This window comes from Zonotrichia albicollis, chromosome 20 (assembly GCF_047830755.1).
Source record: "Zonotrichia albicollis isolate bZonAlb1 chromosome 20, bZonAlb1.hap1, whole genome shotgun sequence".
Lineage (NCBI taxonomy): Eukaryota > Metazoa > Chordata > Aves > Passeriformes > Passerellidae > Zonotrichia > Zonotrichia albicollis.
This window is the reverse complement of record NC_133838.1, coordinates 9,499,231-9,519,276: the sequence shown is the minus strand read 5'-3', so window position 1 is coordinate 9,519,276 and position 20,046 is coordinate 9,499,231. Positions and strand designations below refer to the sequence as shown.

At 60.2% G+C, this 20,046-nt stretch overlaps 5 long non-coding RNA genes across 6 annotated transcripts; all 5 read right to left on the bottom strand.

Moving 5' to 3' along the window:
• Positions 1-1,001: 1,001 nt before the first annotated feature.
• Positions 1,002-2,119, bottom strand: LOC141731296 (uncharacterized). The gene is made up of 3 exons (XR_012583330.1): positions 1,809-2,119; positions 1,525-1,599; positions 1,002-1,237 (listed from the first exon to the last, which is right to left on the bottom strand). It is a non-coding gene; the product is annotated as an uncharacterized LOC141731296 (long non-coding RNA).
• A 1,043-nt stretch (positions 2,120-3,162) lies between these two features.
• Positions 3,163-9,363, bottom strand: LOC141731293 (uncharacterized). 2 transcript variants are annotated; one of them, XR_012583326.1, is made up of 5 exons: positions 9,280-9,363; positions 8,963-9,018; positions 8,679-8,753; positions 3,630-3,720; positions 3,163-3,382 (listed from the first exon to the last, which is right to left on the bottom strand). It is a non-coding gene; the product is annotated as an uncharacterized LOC141731293 (long non-coding RNA). The 2 variants fall into 2 exon arrangements; XR_012583327.1 differs by lacking the exons at positions 3,163-3,382; positions 3,630-3,720 and adding an exon at positions 8,157-8,391.
• A 1,106-nt stretch (positions 9,364-10,469) lies between these two features.
• On the bottom strand, positions 10,470-11,652 carry LOC141731294 (uncharacterized). The gene is made up of 4 exons (XR_012583328.1): positions 11,594-11,652; positions 11,277-11,332; positions 10,993-11,067; positions 10,470-10,705 (listed from the first exon to the last, which is right to left on the bottom strand). It is a non-coding gene; the product is annotated as an uncharacterized LOC141731294 (long non-coding RNA).
• A 1,130-nt stretch (positions 11,653-12,782) lies between these two features.
• On the bottom strand, positions 12,783-16,353 carry LOC141731295 (uncharacterized). Its single transcript, XR_012583329.1, has 6 exons — positions 16,274-16,353; positions 15,948-16,003; positions 15,649-15,708; positions 15,314-15,358; positions 13,861-13,911; positions 12,783-13,018 (listed from the first exon to the last, which is right to left on the bottom strand). It is a non-coding gene; the product is annotated as an uncharacterized LOC141731295 (long non-coding RNA).
• Positions 16,354-17,454: 1,101 nt separating this feature from the next.
• LOC141731297 (uncharacterized) lies at positions 17,455-18,673 on the bottom strand. The gene is made up of 4 exons (XR_012583331.1): positions 18,578-18,673; positions 18,261-18,316; positions 17,977-18,051; positions 17,455-17,689 (listed from the first exon to the last, which is right to left on the bottom strand). It is a non-coding gene; the product is annotated as an uncharacterized LOC141731297 (long non-coding RNA).
• Between the last annotated feature and the right edge of the window lie 1,373 nt (positions 18,674-20,046).

Below are 20,046 nucleotides of genomic sequence, written 5' to 3'. Positions count from 1 at the left end.
TTTATGTGTGCCTCGGACCCAGAGCCCCTCAGTGGCTGCAGAGTGTTCAGGCTGGTGTTTTGGGGGTGGCTGCCCTTTGAGGCTGATGGATACTCCAGGATGCAGCTGAGGCTCAGTGGTTTGGGCTGTGGGGCCACCAGTGCAGCTGCACCTGTGAGGAGACGGGGGCACAGCCAAGGGCCGTGTCCTGTGAGCCCACAGGGGCCAGCAGGGATGGGTGGCAGAGGTGGGTGCCTGTGCTTGGAACAACTTCCAGAGGGGAATCTCTTTCAGCCCAAGCTCTTGGCTTGGCAGGGGTCACTGCTGCTGCTGCTGCTTGGCCAGGATGCACCAACTCATTCCCCTGCCACCCTGTGCTTCACAGGACACCCTCCACATGTCCCTGTCCATTTATCAGAGCAGTGGTTGAAGGTTGGAGTAGCTGGGCCAGTGTAGGGCAGCACCAACCTCCAACACCCCCATGCCCTTGCCCATCTTGTTTGCAGTGACTCAGCACCAGCAGCTTGGCCACACCGGCCACAGCTGCCTGCAAGGAGCCACCGCGTGCCAAGTCCAGCCTCACATCACCAGCCCTGTCCCAGCGCACACAGGCAGCAGAGTCACTGCTCAGTGCCACCCCTGAGACACCAACCATTGCCGTGAGCCACCACGGGGGCTGCCACCACTGCCGTGCTCCCCCCAGGATGCTGTGCCAGCAGCCCAGGAGCTCCCCATGGCTGCTCCCCAGGGATCCCACCCTGAGCATCCCACACACGGCTCCCACGAGCCAGGACAAGGGCCCAGCCCAGCAGGAGCAGTGGGCACAGTGTGTCTGGCACCACCAGCAGCCCTGAACCACCCCAAATCCAACAGAGTGGGTGTGCAGGGGGACAGGGAGCAAGGCTGGAAACACGGCCTGTGCAATCCCTGCCTGGAGCACAGCACAGCCCCAGCTGCAGGACAGCAACCTGAGCCACCACACACACCAAGCAACAGCACATCCACCCACACCAGAAATGCAATTCTGTTAAAGTATTCTAAAGCATTTATTGCTCAAGGCCATCCAAATCTGTTAAAGGGGCAGCTGGGGGTCTTTGGGGGATTTCCAGTTCCAGCAGTGGGAATACATGAATCAAGCCACTTGGAAGGAAGGAAATCACCTTCTGTTCACTGGCAGTGGGCACCTGGAGCTCTTCCCATGGACAGCATGATGTCTGCTGCTGCTTGCAGGGCAGAGTCAGTCCTCATGTTTTCCCCCCTATAAAGACAGGAGTGTCAGGTCCCAGAAGCATCGAGGCTGCCTGCTGATGGACCAGCATGAGGCAGGGACACCCAACAATGTCTCTCGAGCCAGAGTCTCCCCAGTCTGTGCCAGAGTGTTGGCCTGCAGTCAGCTCTGCTCCATCAGCACACCCAGCCCCTTTCTGCTCTCCACTTCCACCTCTGGCCAGTGCTCCATTCCAGGCACTGCCCAGAGCTGCCCCTTCCCTCTCAGCAGCGCCACAAGAGAACCCAAATGCTGCTTATCCCGTGCCAGACTCTCACCTATAATTGTAATTCCTGCCATGACTACAGGTAATCCAACGACCTTTATAATTGCAAGGATGACCGGAACGGGAACTAAGAAGGAAAATGACCAAAGGGCAGCAGTGTGGAGAGTAAAGCCCCTCTCCCAGCTGGAGCCCGGAGCCCTGGGCCAGGGCCGCCCTCCTTCAGCCCTGCAGAGGCCCCACAAGGGAGAAGGGCAAACCCCAGGGTCCCTGTGCCCCCCTCCCCGTCTGTCCCACTGCAAGTCCCGTGTCCCAGACCCCACGAGACACCCAACTTACGCATGGTGGGCCCGGCGGGAGCAAGACCTGCGATGAATCTGCTCTAATCCCTGTCCCTTGGGAAGCAAGAACAAGATTTCTCTGCATAGGCAGCAGGTGGGATCAGAGGGGATTTGCTGCCCGGCACCATCGCCCCCAGCCGCCCCTCTCCCACTCAAGAGACCCCGGCCCCTCCCCTCACAAGAAGAGACCCCCCAGCCCATGCACACGATCCTGGCCGTCCCAGGGATCAGTGCCTGCTCCGCCGGCACAAGGAGGGGAGCAGCCCCCAGTACTGTCCCCTCCTCAGAGAAAGGCTGCTGTCCCCGAGCACCCACCGAGGGACCTCGGCACCTCACCCTCTGCTGTGCCTTTTATGCTCTGAGGGGACAATGGCGGCCGAAAGTAAGTCTACCCACCCTGGCGCCTTCCGGCCGGAAAGGCGGGGGTGAGTCATCTGATTTCCGATAAATTTTTAAACCAGTCACTCAGTTTTAATTTCTTAAATTAGAAGACTTAAATCTCAGTTTATGTGTGCCTCGGACCCAGAGCCCCTCAGTGGCCGTGTCCTGTGAGCCCACAGGGGCCAGCAGGGATGGGTGGCAGAGGTGGGTGCCTGTGCTTGGAACAACTTCCAGAGGGGAATCTCTTTCAGCCCAAGCTCTTGGCTTGGCAGGGGTCACTGCTGCTGCTGCTGCTTGGCCAGGATGCACCAACTCATTCCCCTGCCACCCTGTGCTTCACAGGACACCCTCCACATGTCCCTGTCCATTTATCAGAGCAGTGGTTGAAGGTTGGAGTAGCTGGGCCAGTGTAGGGCAGCACCAACCTCCAACACCCCCATGCCCTTGCCCATCTTGTTTGCAGTGACTCAGCACCAGCAGCTTGGCCACACCGGCCACAGCTGCCTGCAAGGAGCCACCGCGTGCCAAGTCCAGCCTCACATCACCAGCCCTGTCCCAGCGCACACAGGCAGCAGAGTCACTGCTCAGTGCCACCCCTGAGACACCAACCATTGCCGTGAGCCACCACGGGGGCTGCCACCACTGCCGTGCTCCCCCCAGGATGCTGTGCCAGCAGCCCAGGAGCTCCCCATGGCTGCTCCCCAGGGATCCCACCCTGAGCATCCCACACACGGCTCCCACGAGCCAGGACAAGGGCCCAGCCCAGCAGGAGCAGTGGGCACAGTGTGTCTGGCACCACCAGCAGCCCTGAACCACCCCAAATCCAACAGAGTGGGTGTGCAGGGGGACAGGGAGCAAGGCTGGAAACACGGCCTGTGCAATCCCTGCCTGGAGCACAGCACAGCCCCAGCTGCAGGACAGCAACCTGAGCCACCACACACACCCAAGTACCACCACACAGACATGCCAGCACTGTGCATTTATTGCTTCTTTACTGCTGAATTCCAAATCATTGAAAGCAGAAGCTGTGGGAGGGAGTGGACGTTCCAGCACCGGCCATTTGAAGATGAATTCATGCTTGGAAGGAAGGGAACTTGCTTCTGCTCCCTTGCATTGAACACAGGGAGCTGTTTCTGTTCCAGCATGCCATCAGCTGCTGCTCAGAAGACAGTCAGGCCATTTAGGCAGCCCCTGCAAAGACAGAAGGGTGATGTTCCAGGAGCATTGGCGCTGCCTGCTGAGGGACAAGCATGAGGCAGGAACCTGAGCCATGACCACACACACCCGCACCAGAAATGCACTTCTATTAAAGTATTCAAAAGCATTTATTGCTCAAGGCCATCCAAATCTGTTAAATGGTCAGCTGCTGATCACTGATGGCATTCTAGTCCATGCTGTGGGAAGACATGAAGCAGGCTGTTAGACGGAAGGAAATCACCTTCTGTTCACTGCCCATGGTGATCAGGCTTTCTTCTTCTGGTCAGCATGGCATTGGCTGCAGCCTGAGGGGCTGGCCTTTTGTTTCCCCCCTATAAAGACAGGAGTGTCAGGTCCCAGAAGCATCGAGGCTGCCTGCTGATGGACCAGCATGAGGCAGGGACAGCCAACAATGTCTCTCCAGCAAGAGTCTCCTCAGTCTGTGCCAGAGAGTTGGCTGCAGTCAGCTCTACTCCCTGAGCACACCCAGCCCCTTTCTGCTCTCAATTTCCACCTCTGGCCAGTGCTGCCATTGGACACAGGAGCTCTTGCCACAGAGCACTCACCTGCCTGCACAGCCCCAATGCCCTCAGCCCCAACCTCAACCCCAGTCGGTCCTGGCTCTCCCCACCACATTGGGATGGATCCCTTTCCCACAGTTTGGGCACATTCAGAGCAGTGATGGCTTCACTAGCTGCATTGGCTTCAGAGTAAGCCCAGGATGCAAACCCGTGTTCCACCCAGCACAGCCCAGCCCCCTGACCTCCCCACTACCCTCCCAGTCAGAGTCGCCATCCGTTGCTTTTTCTTCTGCAGGGAGGGCAGAGCAGCGTTAGGGTGCTCTCTGTGACCCCCATCTCCCCCTGCCGCCTGCACCAGACCCGGCCTCCCCAAAAGCACCCAGGGTGCAGAGCGGGCAGCGAGGGCTGGGGCTGCAGGGACGGGGACAGCCCTGGGCGGCAGGAGAGGAGCAGCGTGCAGGGCTGCGGCACCGGGGGCAGCCGGAACCCCATTCCAGGCAGCGCCCAGAGCTGCCCCTTCTCCTCTTGCCTGCGCCCCAATTCTCCCCAGCCCTGGTAATTCCAGCCCCCAGCCCAGCCCAGTCCCCAGGACCCCACGGGGCTGGCACCGGGCAGTGAACCCGAGCGCTGCTCATGCAGTGACAGATCCTCACCAACTTCCGCTGTGGCTCTATGGTCAGATTCAACGCCTTTGCTTCTCTTCCCTGAGAAAGAAAATGGCAGGAGGGGAGGAAGGACATGAGCATGGACAGCAAAGCTCCCCTGAGCACCAGCAGCTCCTCCAGCCTCCCCCTGCCTTCATCTGCCTCCACCCCCTGCAGACCCCTGGGAAGAGGCCACTGGTGGGTCCCTAAGGAGTCTCCCCACTGCCCCAGCCTGCAGAGCAGGCTTAGCTCCTGAGCAAGGCAGTCCTATCCGGATACCTCAGTCCCTCTTGGAGACAGAGCTCCCGAATACCCAGTCAGCTCATAGCCACTGGCTACTTCAAGCATGCTTAGTGGATTTCAGCTCTTTAATGATCATCATCGCTATTATGATTTCAGCTCATTATTTACTTCCTAAGGTGCCCGAGGGCTAGGGGGAGAAGCAGATGAGAGAGAGGAGAAGAAGGGTCCTGGCATTCCACAGCGATGGTTTATTGAGGGGTCTGTGAAGGGTTCCAGCAACGGCTCTTCTGCTGCTGAATGGGCTAAAACAGCCCCTTTGTATAGGGTACAGAGACATACGAACTTGTGCAATAGTAAGTGTTAGGGGAAAGTGACCTTTGGGGTTACAGACACAAGCTAGGGTTCGAGAGGCAGAAGACAGGAGCTTATTTTGCTATCTCATCATGACTCAGCAATTCCTACTGTTGAGTCTCAGCCCTCCACCAGGTATTAGACAATGCTATGGGGTCTGCTGCAGGTCCCAGTGTCCCCCCAGGCTGGGAGGAACAGGGAGAAGGGGCACACCCCGGAGTGCCCACCCACCCAGCCTTGCCCACTGCCCCACCAACCCACAACAGCACGGGACACTCAGCACGTGCCAGCCCAGTCTGCCACCTGCACTGCCCAGATGGCCCCTGTGCCCACTGCCACCACTGAGCACAGAGCTCCTCGTATTTTGACCCATGGCCAACCCATGTGTGCCTCACACCCAGGGCCCTTCAGTGGCTGGAGGATGCTCAGGATGGTGTTTGGGGGTGGCTGCCCTTGTGGGTGATGGGATGCTCCAGGATGCACTCAAGGCTCAGTGGTTTGGGCTGCACCCCACTAAGAGTGTCCCCAGTCTGTGCCAGGGAATTGGCCTGTAGTGAGCTCTGCTTCCTGAGCGTACCCAGCCCCTTTCTGCTCTGCCTCTCTGTCCCTGGACAGTGCTCCCAGTGGACACAGCAGTTCTTGCCACAGAGCACTCACCTCCCTGCACAGCCCCTGATCCTCTCAGCCCTGACAGCTACCCGAGCAGGTCCTGGCTCTTTCCACCACATTGGGATGGATCCCTTTCCCACATTTTGGGCACATTCAGACCAGGGATGGCTTCAAGAGCTGCTTTGGCTTCAGAGTAAGCCCAGGCTAAAACCCCATGTTCCACTCAGCACAGTCCAGGCCTCCTGCCCTCCTCACTCACCCTTACTTTCAGAGCAGCTAGGCCTGCTATCCATTGCTGCTGCTCCTGCAAGGGAGGACAATGAAGCGTTAGGGTGCTCTCTGTGACCCCCATCTCCCCCTGCCACCTGCACCAGACCCGGCCTCTCCAAAAGCACGCAGGGAGCAGAGCGGGCAGCGAGGGCTGGGGCTGCAGGGACGGGGAAAGCCCTGGGCGGCAGGAGAGGAGCAGCGTGCAGGGCTGCGGCACCGGGGGCAGACACAACTCCATTCCAGGCACTGCCCAGAGCTGTCCCTTCCCTCCCAGCAGCACAAGCAGCGAAGCCGAGCGTTGCTCATCCCGTGCCAAATTCTCACCTCCAACTGTAGACCCAGTGATGAGCAGATGGATGACTGCAACGGTGACTACCCGTGTACCTAAGAAGGAAAAGGGCAGAAGGGCAGCAGTGTGGGCAATAAAGCCCCTCTCAGCTGGAGCCCAGCGCCCTGTGCCAGGCAGGGCAGGGTCCCAGAGGCAGCAGCAGCTCTGCCAGCACCGCCCTCCTTCAGCCCTCCGGGAGGAGAGGGGAGCAGGGGCGAACCCCAGGGTCCCTGTGCCCCCCTCGATCTGCCCCCCTCAGGACCCAGGCCCCCACCCCAGGAACCTCCCAGCTTACCCAATGTCGTCTGGGCGGGAGCGAGATCTGCGATGATTCTGCTCTAATCCCGGATCCTTGGGGAACGAGAACAAGATTTTTTTGCGTGGCCGGCAGCTGCGACCAGCGGGGCTTTGTTTCCCGGCATGATCGCCCCCAGCCACCCCTCTCCCACCCAGGAACTCCCGCCCCCTCCCCTTAAAACCAGAGACGACCCCCCCAGCACCACCCCCCTCCCCGGCTCCTGCCCGGCCGGGTTTTGGCGGCTTCTTCGCCGGCACAGCGAGGTGAGCAGTCGCCCGTTCTCTCCCCCCCTCAGAGAAAGGCTTCTGACCCCAAACACTCACCGCGGGACCGCGGCACCTCACGCCACCAACCTGGCCTGTGCGAACCGTGCTATGACGGACAAAGGGTTCCAGGAAAGTACGAGGAAGGGTGTGTTGGGTGACCAGATTTCCGAGAAATCAGAAAGGAAGCCGCTCGCTCAGTTTCGCTTTCTGGGTAACCCTTGATGGTGCTGCCTCTGCTCGAGCAGGGCTGGGGCTGTCCCGTCCGCACCCTGGGGTGTCCCCTCAGAGAGCCCTTTGGCCCCGATGGCCTCGGGCTGGGGCTGAGGGGGAAGGACGCGCCGGGCCGGGGCTGCTCAGGCTGTGCCGGGGCTCCTGTGGCTTCACGGGGCCTTTCCCCAGCAGGTTTGGGGCCGATGAAACTCCGCGGCTCCAGCGAGCACCCACAGCAGTCTGGAGAGCAGAGCTGGAGCCGCTCTGCCTCGTCCCCACAGGGCAGCCTCAAAAACCGGCTCAAACCCCGCTCTGCATCCCCGTTTGCTGCTGCTGCTGAGCTGGGTCAGGATGCACCAGCTCATTCCCCTGTCCCCTGCATCCCGCAGGACCCCCAAAATCAACATTCCCCTGTCCATTTCACAGAGCAGTGCTGAAGGTTGGTGAACTGGGACCAGTGTAGGAGGGCACCCACCTCCCACACCCCCATGCCCCTGCCCATCTTGTTTGCAGTGACTCAGCACCAGCAGCTTGGCCACACCGGCCACAGCTGCCTGCAAGGAGCCACCGCGTGCCAAGTCCAGCCTCACATCACCAGCCCTGTCCCAGCGCACACAGGCAGCAGAGTCACTGCTCAGTGCCACCCCTGAGACACCAACCATTGCCGTGAGCGACCACGGGGCTGCCACCACAGCCGTGCTCCCCCCAGGATGCTGTGCCAGCAGCCCAGGAGCTCCCCATGGCTGCTCCCCAGGGATCCCACCCTGAGCATCCCACACACGGCTCCCACGAGCCAGGACAAGGGCCCAGCCCAGCAGGAGCAGTGGGCACAGTGTGTCTGGCACCACCAGCAGCCCTGAACCACCCCAAATCCAACAGAGTGGGTGTGCAGGGGGACAGGGAGCAAGGCTGGAAACACGGCCTGTGCAATCCCTGCCTGGAGCACAGCACAGCCCCAGCTGCAGGACAGGAACCTGAGCCACCACACACACCAAGCAACAGCACATCCACCCACACCAGAAATGCAATTCTGTTAAAGTATTCTAAAGCATTTATTGCTCAAGGCCATCCAAATCTGTTAAAGGGGCAGCTGGGGGTCTTTGGGGGATTTCCAGTTCCAGCAGTGGGAATACATGAATCAAGCCACTTGGAAGGAAGGAAATCACCTTCTGTTCACTGGCAGTGGGCACCTGGAGCTCTTCCCATGGACAGCATGATGTCTGCTGCTGCTTGCAGGGCAGATCAGTCCTCATGTTTTCCCCCCTATAAAGACAGGAGTGTCAGGTCCCAGAAGCATCGAGGCTGCCTGCTGATGGACCAGCATGAGGCAGGGACACCCAACAATGTCTCTCGAGCCAGAGTCTCCCCAGTCTGTGCCAGAGTGTTGGCCTGCAGTCAGCTCTGCTCCATCAGCACACCCAGCCCCTTTCTGCTCTCCACTTTCACCTCTGGCCAGTGCTCCATTCCAGGCACTGCCCAGAGCTGCCCCTTCCCTCTCAGCAGCGCCACAAGAGAACCCAAATGCTGCTTATCCCGTGCCAGACTCTCACCTATAATTGTAATTCCTGCCATGACTACAGGTAATCCAACGACCTTTATAATTGCAAGGATGACCGGAACGGGAACTAAGAAGGAAAATGACCAAAGGGCAGCAGTGTGGAGAGTAAAGCCCCTCTCCCAGCTGGAGCCCGGAGCCCTGGGCCAGGGCCGCCCTCCTTCAGCCCTGCAGAGGCCCCACAAGGGAGAAGGGCAAACCCCAGGGTCCCTGTGCCCCCCTCCCCGTCTGTCCCACTGCAAGTCCCGTGTCCCAGACCCCACGAGACACCCAACTTACGCATGGTGGGCCCGGCGGGAGCAAGACCTGCGATGAATCTGCTCTAATCCCTGTCCCTTGGGAAGCAAGAACAAGATTTCTCTGCATAGGCAGCAGGTGGGATCAGAGGGGATTTGCTGCCCGGCACCATCGCCCCCAGCCGCCCCTCTCCCACTCAAGAGACCCCGGCCCCTCCCCTCACAAGAAGAGACCCCCCAGCCCATGCACACGATCCCGGCCGTCCCAGGGATCAGTGCCTGCTCCGCCGGCACAAGGAGGGGAGCAGCCCCCGGTACTGTCCCCTCCTCAGAGAAAGGCTGCTGTCCCCGAGCACCCACCGCGGGACCTCGGCACCTCAACCTCTGCTGTGCCTTTTGTGCTCTGAGGGGACAATGGCGGCCGAAAGTAAGTGGACCCACCCTGGCGCCTTCCGGCCGGAAAGGGGGGGGTGAGTCATCTGATTTCCGATAAATTTTTAAACCAGTCACTCAGTTTTAATTTCTTAAATTAGAAGACTTAAATCTCAGTTTATGTGTGCCTCGGACCCAGAGCCCCTCAGTGGCTGCAGAGTGTTCAGGCCGGTGTTTTGGGGGTGGCTGCCCTTTGAGGCTGATGGATACTCCAGGATGCAGCTGAGGCTCAGTGGTTTGGGCTGTGGGGCCACCAGTGCAGCTGCACCTGTGAGGAGACGGGGGCACAGCCAAGGGCCGTGTCCTGTGAGCCCACAGGGGCCAGCAGGGATGGGTGGCAGAGGTGGGTGCCTGTGCTTGGAACAACTTCCAGAGGGGAATCTCTTTCAGCCCAAGCTCTTGGCTTGGCAGGGGTCACTGCTGCTGCTGCTGCTTGGCCAGGATGCACCAACTCATTCCCCTGCCACCCTGTGCTTCACAGGACACCCTCCACATGTCCCTGTCCATTTATCAGAGCAGTGGTTGAAGGTTGGAGTAGCTGGGCCAGTGTAGGGCAGCACCAACCTCCAACACCCCCATGCCCTTGCCCATCTTGTTTGCAGTGACTCAGCACCAGCAGCTTGGCCACACCGGCCACAGCTGCCTGCAAGGAGCCACCGCGTGCCAAGTCCAGCCTCACATCACCAGCCCTGTCCCAGCGCACACAGGCAGCAGAGTCACTGCTCAGTGCCACCCCTGAGACACCAACCATTGCCGTGAGCCACCACGGGGGCTGCCACCACTGCCGTGCTCCCCCCAGGATGCTGTGCCAGCAGCCCAGGAGCTCCCCATGGCTGCTCCCCAGGGATCCCACCCTGAGCATCCCACACACGGCTCCCACGAGCCAGGACAAGGGCCCAGCCCAGCAGGAGCAGTGGGCACAGTGTGTCTGGCACCACCAGCAGCCCTGAACCACCCCAAATCCAACAGAGTGGGTGTGCAGGGGGACAGGGAGCAAGGCTGGAAACACGGCCTGTGCAATCCCTGCCTGGAGCACAGCACAGCCCCAGCTGCAGGACAGCAACCTGAGCCACCACACACACCAAGCAACAGCACATCCACCCACACCAGAAATGCAATTCTGTTAAAGTATTCTAAAGCATTTATTGCTCAAGGCCATCCAAATCTGTTAAAGGGGCAGCTGGGGGTCTTTGGGGGATTTCCAGTTCCAGCAGTGGGAATACATGAATCAAGCCACTTGGAAGGAAGGAAATCACCTTCTGTTCACTGGCAGTGGGCACCTGGAGCTCTTCCCATGGACAGCATGATGTCTGCTGCTGCTTGCAGGGCAGAGTCAGTCCTCATGTTTTCCCCCCTATAAAGACAGGAGTGTCAGGTCCCAGAAGCATCGAGGCTGCCTGCTGATGGACCAGCATGAGGCAGGGACACCCAACAATGTCTCTCGAGCCAGAGTCTCCCCAGTCTGTGCCAGAGTGTTGGCCTGCAGTCAGCTCTGCTCCATCAGCACACCCAGCCCCTTTCTGCTCTCCACTTCCACCTCTGGCCAGTGCTCCATTCCAGGCACTGCCCAGAGCTGCCCCTTCCCTCTCAGCAGCGCCACAAGAGAACCCAAATGCTGCTTATCCCGTGCCAGACTCTCACCTATAATTGTAATTCCTGCCATGACTACAGGTAATCCAACGACCTTTATAATTGCAAGGATGACCGGAACGGGAACTAAGAAGGAAAATGACCAAAGGGCAGCAGTGTGGAGAGTAAAGCCCCTCTCCCAGCTGGAGCCCGGAGCCCTGGGCCAGGGCCGCCCTCCTTCAGCCCTGCAGAGGCCCCACAAGGGAGAAGGGCAAACCCCAGGGTCCCTGTGCCCCCCTCCCCGTCTGTCCCACTGCAAGTCCCGTGTCCCAGACCCCACGAGACACCCAACTTACGCATGGTGGGCCCGGCGGGAGCAAGACCTGCGATGAATCTGCTCTAATCCCTGTCCCTTGGGAAGCAAGAACAAGATTTCTCTGCATAGGCAGCAGGTGGGATCAGAGGGGATTTGCTGCCCGGCACCATCGCCCCCAGCCGCCCCTCTCCCACTCAAGAGACCCCGGCCCCTCCCCTCACAAGAAGAGACCCCCCAGCCCATGCACACGATCCCGGCCGTCCCAGGGATCAGTGCCTGCTCCGCCGGCACAAGGAGGGGAGCAGCCCCCAGTACTGTCCCCTCCTCAGAGAAAGGCTGCTGTCCCCGAGCACCCACCGAGGGACCTCGGCACCTCAACCTCTGCTGTGCCTTTTGTTCTCTGAGGGGACAATGGCAGCCGAAAGTAAGTCGACCCACCCTGGCGCCTTCCGGCTGGAAAGGCGGGGGTGAGTCATCTGATTTCCGAGAAATTTTTAAACCAGTCACTCAGTTTTAATTTCTTAAATTAGAAGACTTAAATCTCAGTTTATGTGTGCCTCGGACCCAGAGCCCCTCAGTGGCTGCAGAGTGTTCAGGCCGGTGTTTTGGGGGTGGCTGCCCTTTGAGGCTGATGGATACTCCAGGATGCAGCTGAGGCTCAGTGGTTTGGGCTGTGGGGCCACCAGTGCAGCTGCACCTGTGAGGAGACGGGGGCACAGCCAAGGGCCGTGTCCTGTGAGCCCACAGGGGCCAGCAGGGATGGGTGGCAGAGGTGGGTGCCTGTGCTTGGAACAACTTCCAGAGGGGAATCTCTTTCAGCCCAAGCTCTTGGCTTGGCAGGGGTCACTGCTGCTGCTGCTGCTTGGCCAGGATGCACCAACTCATTCCCCTGCCACCCTGTGCTTCACAGGACACCCTCCACATGTCCCTGTCCATTTATCAGAGCAGTGGTTGAAGGTTGGAGTAGCTGGGCCAGTGTAGGGCAGCACCAACCTCCAACACCCCCATGCCCTTGCCCATCTTGTTTGCAGTGACTCAGCACCAGCAGCTTGGCCACACCGGCCACAGCTGCCTGCAAGGAGCCACCGCGTGCCAAGTCCAGCCTCACATCACCAGCCCTGTCCCAGCGCACACAGGCAGCAGAGTCACTGCTCAGTGCCACCCCTGAGACACCAACCATTGCCGTGAGCGACCACGGGGCTGCCACCACTGCCGTGCTCCCCCCAGGATGCTGTGCCAGCAGCCCAGGAGCTCCCCATGGCTGCTCCCCAGGGATCCCACCCTGAGCATCCCACACACGGCTCCCACGAGCCAGGACAAGGGCCCAGCCCAGCAGGAGCAGTGGGCACAGTGTGTCTGGCACCACCAGCAGCCCTGAACCACCCCAAATCCAACAGAGTGGGTGTGCAGGGGGACAGGGAGCAAGGCTGGAAACACGGCCTGTGCAATCCCTGCCTGGAGCACAGCACAGCCCCAGCTGCAGGACAGCAACCTGAGCCACCACACACACCAAGCAACAGCACATCCACCCACACCAGAAATGCAATTCTGTTAAAGTATTCTAAAGCATTTATTGCTCAAGGCCATCCAAATCTGTTAAAGGGGCAGCTGGGGGTCTTTGGGGGATTTCCAGTTCCAGCAGTGGGAATACATGAATCAAGCCACTTGGAAGGAAGGAAATCACCTTCTGTTCACTGGCAGTGGGCACCTGGAGCTCTTCCCATGGACAGCATGATGTCTGCTGCTGCTTGCAGGGCAGAGTCAGTCCTCATGTTTTCCCCCCTATAAAGACAGGAGTGTCAGGTCCCAGAAGCATCGAGGCTGCCTGCTGATGGACCAGCATGAGACAGGGACAGCCAACAATGTCTCTCCAGCAAGAGTCTCCTCAGTCTGTGCCAGAGAGTTGGCTGCAGTCAGCTCTACTCCCTGAGCACACCCAGCCCCTTTCTGCTCTCAATTTCCACCTCTGGCCAGTGCTGCCATTGGACACAGGAGCTCTTGCCACAGAGCACTCACCTGCCTGCACAGCCCCAATGCCCTCAGCCCCAACCTCAACCCCAGTCGGTCCTGGCTCTCCCCACCACATTGGGATGGATCCCTTTCCCACAGTTTGGGCACATTCAGAGCAGTGATGGCTTCACTAGCTGCATTGGCTTCAGAGTAAGCCCAGGATGCAAACCCGTGTTCCACCCAGCACAGCCCAGCCCCCTGACCTCCCCACTACCCTCCCAGTCAGAGTCGCCATCCGTTGCTTTTTCTTCTGCAGGGAGGGCAGAGCAGCGTTAGGGTGCTCTCTCTGACCCCCATCTCCCCCTGCGGCCTGCACCAGACCCGGCCTCCCCAAAAGCACCCAGGGAGCAGAGCGGGCAGCGAGGGCTGGGGCTGCAGGGACGGGGACAGCCCTGGGCGGCAGGAGAGGAGCAGCGTGCAGGGCTGCGGCACCGGGGGCAGCCGGAACCCCATTCCAGGCAGCGCCCAGAGCTGCCCCTTCTCCTCTTGCCTGCACCCCAATTCTCCCCAGCCCTGGTAATTCCAGCCCCCAGCCCAGCCCAGTCCCCAGGACCCCACGGGGCTGGCACCGGGCAGTGAACCCGAGCGCTGCTCATGCAGTGACAGATCCTCACCAACTTCCGCTGTGGCTCTATGGTCAGATTCAACGCCTTTGCTTCTCTTCCCTGAGAAAGAAAATGGCAGGAGGGGAGGAAGGACATGAGCATGGACAGCAAAGCTCCCCTGAGCACCAGCAGCTCCTCCAGCCTCCCCCTGCCTTCATCTGCCTCCACCCCCTGCAGACCCCTGGGAAGAGGCCACTGGTGGGTCCCTAAGGGGTCTCCCCGCTGCCCCAGCCTGCAGAGCAGGCTTAGCTCCTGAGCAAGGCAGTCCTATCCGGATACCTCAGTCCCTCTTGGAGACAGAGCTCCCGAATACCCAGTCAGCTCATAGCCACTGGCTACTTCAAGCATGCTTAGTGGATTTCAGCTCTTTAATGATCATCATCGCTATTATGATTTCAGCTCATTATTTACTTCCTAAGGTGCCCGAGGGCTAGGGGGAGAAGCAGATGAGAGAGAGGAGAAGAAGGGTCCTGGCATTCCACAGCAATGGTTTATTGAGGGGTCTGTGAAGGGTTCCAGCAACGGCTCTTCTGCTGCTGAATGGGCTAAAACAGCCCCTTTGTATAGGGTACAGAGACATACAAACTTGTGCAATAGTAAGTGTTAGGGGAAAGTGACCTTTGGGGTTACAGACACAAGCTAGGGTTCGAGAGGCAGAAGACAGGAGCTTATTTTGCTATCTCATCATGACTCAGCAATTCCTACTGTTGAGTCTCAGCCCTCCACCAGGTATTAGACAATGCTATGGGGTCTGCTGCAGGTCCCAGTGTCCCCCCAGGCTGGGAGGAACAGGGAGAAGGGGCACACCCCGGAGTGCCCACCCACCCAGCCTTGCCCACTGCCCCACCAACCCACAACAGCACGGGACACTCAGCACGTGCCAGCCCAGTCTGCCACCTGCACTGCCCAGATGGCCCCTGTGCCCACTGCCACCACTGAGCACAGAGCTCCTCGTATTTTGACCCATGGCCAACCCATGTGTGCCTCACACCCAGGGCCCCTCAGTGGCTGGAGGATGCTCAGGATGGTGTTTGGGAGTGGCTGCCCTTGTGGGTGATGGGATGCTCCAGGATGCACTCAAGGCTCAGTGGTTTGGGCTGCACCCCACTAAGAGTGTCCCCAGTCTGTGCCAGGGAATTGGCCTGTAGTGAGCTCTGCTTCCTGAGCGTACCCAGCCCCTTTCTGCTCTGCCTTTCTGTCCCTGGACAGTGCTCCCAGTGGACACAGCAGTTCTTGCCACAGAGCACTCACCTCCCTGCACAGCCCCTGATCCTCTCAGCCCTGACAGCTACCCGAGCAGGTCCTGGCTCTTTCCACCACATTGGGATGGATCCCTTTCCCACATTTTGGGCACATTCAGACCAGGGATGGCTTCAAGAGCTGCTTTGGCTTCAGAGTAAGCCCAGGCTAAAACCCCATGTTCCACCCAGCACAGTCCAGGCCTCCTGCCCTCCTCACTCACCCTTACTTTCAGAGCAGCTAGGCCTGCTATCCATTGCTGCTGCTCCTGCAAGGGAGGACAATGAAGCGTTAGGGTGCTCTCTGTGACCCCCATCTCCCCCTGCCACCTGCACCAGACCCGGCCTCCCCACAAGCACGCAGGGAGCAGAGCGGGCAGCGAGGGCTGGGGCTGCAGGGAGGGGGAAAGCCCTGGGCGGCAGGAGAGGAGCAGCGTGCAGGGCTGCGGCACCGGGGGCAGACACAACTCCATTCCAGGCACTGCCCAGAGCTGTCCCTTCCCTCCCAGCAGCACAAGCAGCGAAGCCGAGCGTTGCTCATCCCGTGCCAAATTCTTACCTCCAACTGTAGACCCAGTGATGAGCAGATGGATGACTGCAACGGTGACTACCCGTGTACCTAAGAAGGAAAAGGGCAGAAGGGCAGCAGTGTGGGCAATAAAGCCCCTCTCAGCTGGAGCCCAGCGCCCTGTGCCAGGCAGGGCAGGGTCCCAGAGGCAGCAGCAGCTCTGCCAGCACCGCCCTCCTTCAGCCCTCCGGGAGGAGAGGGGAGCAGGGGCGAACCCCAGGGTCCCTGTGCCCCCCTCGATCTGCCCCCCTCAGGACCCAGGCCCCCACCCCAGGAACCTCCCAGCTTACCCAATGTCGTCTGGGCGGGAGCGAGATCTGCGATGATTCTGCTCTAATCCCGGATCCTTGGGGAACGAGAACAAGATTTTTTTGCGTGGCCGGCAGCTGCGACCAGCGGGGCTTTGTTTCCCGGCATGATCGCCCCCAGCCACCCCTCTCCCACCCAGGAACTCCCGCCCCCTCCCCTTAAAACCAGAGACGACCCCCCCAGCACCACCCCCCTCCCCGGCTCCTGCCCGGCCGGGTTTTGGCGGCTTCTTCGCCGGCACAGCGAGGTGAGCAGTCGCCCGTTCTCTCCCCCCCTCAGAGAAAGGCTTCTGACCCCAAACACTCACCGCGGGACCGCGGCACCTCACGCCACCAACCTGGCCTGTGCGAACCGTGCTATGACGGACAAAGGGTTCCAGGAAAGTACGAGGAAGGGTGTGTTGGGTGACCAGATTTCCGAGAAATCAGAAAGGAAGCCGCTCGCTCAGTTTCGCTTTCTGGGTAACCCTTGATGGTGCTGCCTCTGCTCGAGCAGGGCTGGGGCTGTCCCGTCCGCACCCTGGGGTGTCCCCTCAGAGAGCCCTTTGGCCCCGATGGCCTCGGGCTGGGGCTGAGGGGGAAGGACGCGCCGGGCCGGGGCTGCTCAGGCTGTGCCGGGGCTCCTGTGGCTTCACGGGGCCTTTCCCCAGCAGGTTTGGGGCCGATGAAACTCCGCGGCTCCAGCGAGCACCCACAGCAGTCTGGAGAGCAGAGCTGGAGCCGCTCTGCCTCGTCCCCACAGGGCAGCCTCAAAAACCGGCTCAAACCCCGCTCTGCATCCCCGTTTGCTGCTGCTGCTGAGCTGGGTCAGGATGCACCAGCTCATTCCCCTGTCCCCTGCATCCCGCAGGACCCCCAAAATCAACATTCCCCTGTCCATTTCACAGAGCAGTGCTGAAGGTTGGTGAACTGGGACCAGTGTAGGAGGGCACCCACCTCCCACACCCCCATGCCCCTGCCCATCTTGTTTGCAGTGACTCAGCACCAGCAGCTTGGCCACACCGGCCACAGCTGCCTGCAAGGAGCCACCGCGTGCCAAGTCCAGCCTCACATCACCAGCCCTGTCCCAGCGCACACAGGCAGCAGAGTCACTGCTCAGTGCCACCCCTGAGACACCAACCATTGCCGTGACCCACCACGGGGCTGCCACCACAGCCGTGCTCCCCCCAGGATGCTGTGCCAGCAGCCCAGGAGCTCCCCATGGCTGCTCCCCAGGGATCCCACCCTGAGCATCCCACACACGGCTCCCACGAGCCAGGACAAGGGCCCAGCCCAGCAGGAGCAGTGGGCACAGTGTGTCTGGCACCACCAGCAGCCCTGAACCACCCCAAATCCAACAGAGTGGGTGTGCAGGGGGACAGGGAGCAAGGCTGGAAACACGGCCTGTGCAATCCCTGCCTGGAGCACAGCACAGCCCCAGCTGCAGGACAGGAACCTGAGCCACCACACACACCAAGCAACAGCACATCCACCCACACCAGAAATGCAATTCTGTTAAAGTATTCTAAAGCATTTATTGCTCAAGGCCATCCAAATCTGTTAAAGGGGCAGCTGGGGGTCTTTGGGGGATTTCCAGTTCCAGCAGTGGGAATACATGAATCAAGCCACTTGGAAGGAAGGAAATCACCTTCTGTTCACTGGCAGTGGGCACTTGGAGCTCTTTCCATGGACAGCATGATGTCTGCTGCTGCTTGCAGGGCAGATCAGTCCTCATGTTTTCCCCCCTATAAAGACAGGAGTGTCAGGTCCCAGAAGCATCGAGGCTGCCTGCTGATGGACCAGCATGAGGCAGGGACACCCAACAATGTCTCTCGAGCCAGAGTCTCCCCAGTCTGTGCCAGAGTGTTGGCCTGCAGTCAGCTCTGCTCCATCAGCACACCCAGCCCCTTTCTGCTCTCCACTTTCACCTCTGGCCAGTGCTCCATTCCAGGCACTGCCCAGAGCTGCCCCTTCCCTCTCAGCAGCGCCACAAGAGAACCCAAATGCTGCTTATCCCGTGCCAGACTCTCACCTATAATTGTAATTCCTGCCATGACTACAGGTAATCCAACGACCTTTATAATTGCAAGGATGACCGGAACGGGAACTAAGAAGGAAAATGACCAAAGGGCAGCAGTGTGGAGAGTAAAGCCCCTCTCCCAGCTGGAGCCCGGAGCCCTGGGCCAGGGCCGCCCTCCTTCAGCCCTGCAGAGGCCCCACAAGGGAGAAGGGCAAACCCCAGGGTCCCTGTGCCCCCCTCCCCGTCTGTCCCACTGCAAGTCCCGTGTCCCAGACCCCACGAGACACCCAACTTACGCATGGTGGGCCCGGCGGGAGCAAGACCTGCGATGAATCTGCTCTAATCCCTGTCCCTTGGGAAGCAAGAACAAGATTTCTCTGCATAGGCAGCAGGTGGGATCAGAGGGGATTTGCTGCCCGGCACCATCGCCCCCAGCCGCCCCTCTCCCACTCAAGAGACCCCGGCCCCTCCCCTCACAAGAAGAGACCCCCCAGCCCATGCACACGATCCTGGCCGTCCCAGGGATCAGTGCCTGCTCCGCAGGCACAGCGAGGGGAGCAGCCCCCGGTACTGTCCCCTCCTCAGAGAAAGGCTGCTGTCCCCGAGCACCCACCGTGGGACCGCGGCACCTCAACCTCTGCTGTGCCTTTTGTGCTCTGAGGGGACAATGGCGGCCGAAAGTAAGTGGACCCACCCTTGCACCTTCCGGCAGGAAAGGCGGGGGTGGGTCAACTGATTTCCGAGAAATTCTTAAACCAGTCACTCAGTTTTAATTTCTTAAATTAATTTAATTTCTTAAATTAAAGTTTAATTTAATTTAATAAAGTCACCCAGTTTAAGTCTTGGCGTTGCTGCCTGTGCTAGGGCAGGAGTGAGGCTCTCCCGTCCTCGGGGTAGCCCATATAGGCATATGAAGAAGTATGTAGGGTTGGGAGGGAGGGGCGGGCGCCGCGGGGCTGGGGGCGCAGGGCACGGGGCTGCCCCTCTGCTGGCCGTGTCCCCCAGCCCCAGTGAGGTCCTGCAAGGAGCCCGTGGCCATGGTGAAACCCGAGAGCGGGCAGGGGCTCTGGGGGCGCCTCCTGCCCACCCCCAGTTCCATCCTCATCCTCTCCCCGGTGCAGCCCAGGTGGAGGCACTGCCCAGATGGCCTCGGTGCCCGCAGCCACCAAACTGCTGCTCGTGTTTGGAGCCATGGCCAACACATGTGTGCCTCGGACCCAGAGCCCCTCAGTGGCTGCAGAGTGTTCAGGCCGGTGTTTTGGGGGTGGCTGCACTTTGAGGCTGATGGGATACTTCAGGATGCAGCTGAGGCTCAGTGGTTTGGGCTGTGGGGGCACCTGTGGAGCTGCACCTGCGAGGAGATGGGGGCACAGCCAAGGGCCGTGTCCTGTGAGCCCACAGGGGCCAGCAGGGATGGGTGGCAGAGGTGGGTGCCTGTGCTTGGAACAACTTCCAGAGGGGAATCTCTTTTAGCCCAAGCTCTTGGCTTGGCAGGGGTCACTGCTGCTGCTGCTGCTTGGCCAGGATGCACCAACTCATTCCCCTGCCACCCTGTGCTTCACAGGACACCCTCCACATGTCCCTGTCCATTTGTCAGAGCAGTGGTTGAAGGTTGGAGTAGCTGGGCCAGTGTAGGACAGCACCAAACTCCAACACCCCCATGCCCCTGCCCATCTTGTTTGCAGTGACTCAGCACCAGCAGCTTGGCCACACCGGCCACAGCTCCCTGCAAGGAGCCCCCAGGTGCCAAGTCCAGCCTCACATCACCAGCCCTGCCCCAGCACACACAGGCAGCAGAGTCACTGCTCAGTGCCACCCCTGAGACACCAACCATTGCCGTGAGCCACCACGGTGGCTGCCACCACAGCCGTGCTCCCCCCAGGATGCTGTGCCAGCAGCCCAGGAGCTCCCCATGGCTGCTCCCCAGGGATCCCACCCTGAGCATCCCACACACGGCTTCCAGGAGCCAGGACAAGGGCCCAGCCCAGCAGGAGCAGCGGGCACAGCATGTCTGGAGCACCAGCAGCCCTGAACCACCCAAAACCAAACAGAGTTGGTGTGCAGGGGACAGGGAGCAAGGCT